This window comes from Zea mays, chromosome 5 (genome assembly GCF_902167145.1).
Source record: "Zea mays cultivar B73 chromosome 5, Zm-B73-REFERENCE-NAM-5.0, whole genome shotgun sequence".
Classification (NCBI taxonomy): domain Eukaryota; kingdom Viridiplantae; phylum Streptophyta; class Magnoliopsida; order Poales; family Poaceae; genus Zea; species Zea mays.
In genome coordinates, this window is record NC_050100.1 from 176,446,148 (window position 1) to 176,448,449 (window position 2,302).

Here is a 2,302-nt window from a genome sequence, read left to right on the forward strand (position 1 = left end):
AGGTAGTCAGGTGGCAAGACTCTTCTCATGTGTGCCTGGCCTAGGGTTGAAATCCTGGTTTTACTTTCCAATACAAACAAGAACAAATAACTGATGCTATCCACAAATCCTGAGGTAGTTCCAAGTTTCAAGGATATTTATTGAAAACTACAGAATTAATAAACTGTGCAGTTCAAACATTTGATGTTGAGCTCCCATTCATCAGCTGAAACCTATACACATTGCATCAAGATGATCAGGACTCATCACGCCAATTCAAGATGTCTCAACAACATCAAGACCTGCAATATAGTATTACTGTTGTCCTGCTAGACAGCTATAGTGTATTGTTGTCCTGCAATATAGTATTACTGTTGTCCTGCTAGACATGTATAGTGTATTGTTGTCATGCTACAGCTATATTATATTACAGCTATATTACTGCTTGAAATTTCTGCTGCGTCACTGGCAATTGGTTGACTGCTTTAATTTCTGAACCTTAAGTTTTAATGTTTTCATTTCTTTGAGTGTAGACAAGGACATTAGCAGCTTCAACTAATGGACCTACTTTGCGATCAAGGACTGAAAGGGATATTGTTGATGAAGAATCTGAAAATAGTTACAAAGAATCTGAAAATCCCATCAATGATGAAGGTAAAAATCAAACAAACTTTAAATTTATTGTAGCAATTTTGAAAATAGATATGAACAAAGGTTTTCATCTGTTTTATCTCCTGTAATAAGCAGAGCAACCTATTGGGCATCAAAATATAAGGAAAGGAAGGGGCCCAACCTTGAAGAAGAACATATATTCAAGTAGTGGTGGGCCTAAAATCTGCATTACCCTTAATGAATATGGACAACCAATTGGTAGGAACACCAAAGAGTTTGGTAATTTTATAGGAACTTTGGTAAGGAAAAATATCCCTGTTTCTTGTGAGGATTGGAGACTAGTTGATTCTAAAAAGAAGTTTGAGTTATGGACAAAAGTGAAGGTAATCTGATTTAGTGAGATAATTTGTCTTAGTCTATTGTCAGTAGATTTGGTAAGCAACTACATTTTTGTTGAAACAGGAATACTATGAAGTGGATGAATCTGGTATAGATTATGTTATAACATCTGCAGCAAAAAAGTGGAGAGAGTTTAAGGCTGCCCTAAAGAACAAATATTTTTATGAAACATTGAGTTTTGAAGAGCTTATTGCTAAAAGGGATGAAAGGGTGAAAGAATTTGATTGGGAGTGGTTGATAACTTATTGGATGTCTCCAGAAGCCGAGGTACATGCTGATTTGTTTTGAATTCTTTTTGAGATATAAACCTTCATTAAACTATTGTATGAATGAATTTGTATTATTGTTTTGATATATTCATATTTATGTTGTAGGTTCGTACAAACAGATGTAAAGATAATCGTTCAAAGCTGACTATGTCGCATGCAGCTGGCAGCAAGAGTTATGCTCGTGTGGGGCATGAACTGGTAAAAAAATTATAATCACTAGTTTGTATAATCATTAGTTTAATTTATGAAAAATCTAGTAAATTACTGGACCAAATCATTTTTTCTTGTAGGCCGAGCAACAAGGACGCCCTGCGAGAAGAGATGAAATATATGTTAGAACACACACGCGTAAGAACAAAGAAGGGGATATTGTGCCTCTACCTGGAGCAGAAATATTCATTGAGTACACACATATTTTTGATTTATGTAATAATTAAAATATAAGTGAACAAAATATAATATATGTGTGGTCCTCTTAAGAATAAATTTGAAGAAGTTGTTGCTGAGAACCCAGAACTGAAGGACAGAAGTATTGAAGATGGTGATTTATATGCACATGTTTTTGGAGAGGAAGAACCAAGAGGTCGTATTCGTGGTTTAGGCTTAGGACCAACTCCACAAGATGTAGGCACCCCTGGAACTCAAATGAAAATATCAACAAAGCTTCAAATGGCATTGCAAGCTTGCAGTCAGTCTGAGCAAGAGGTTAGAGCCTTAAGACAGGATATGAATCAAATGAAAGAAAAAATGGATCAAATTTATCAAATGATGGTAGCAGCTCAAGGGGTGAAACATATAGAAAGCCCATCACAACATGGGTCTAATTCTCGACAGGTGATATAATATTGCATATGTTTAGTCAGTGTAGCATATATCGAGCAGTTCGCCGTCTATCCTGTTAATTAGGCTTGTTTCCTTTATCTCACTAACACTTTTTCCCTTTTTATTTTTCTTTAGAACTCAAGGGTGCATCGGTCAGATGAGGTGGCACATGATTACAATGGTAATGACCATTCACAAAATATGGTTGAAGATGACTTGCA

The 2,302-nt window shown here is 35.5% G+C and overlaps 1 long non-coding RNA gene across 1 annotated transcript; it reads left to right on the top strand.

Annotated features, from left to right (window-relative positions):
• The first annotated feature begins 1,392 nt into the window (after positions 1 to 1,392).
• Positions 1,393 to 1,660, top strand: LOC103627287 (uncharacterized). The gene is made up of 2 exons (XR_553529.1): positions 1,393 to 1,457; positions 1,550 to 1,660. It is a non-coding gene; the product is annotated as an uncharacterized lncRNA (long non-coding RNA).
• Positions 1,661 to 2,302: the final 642 nt, after the last annotated feature.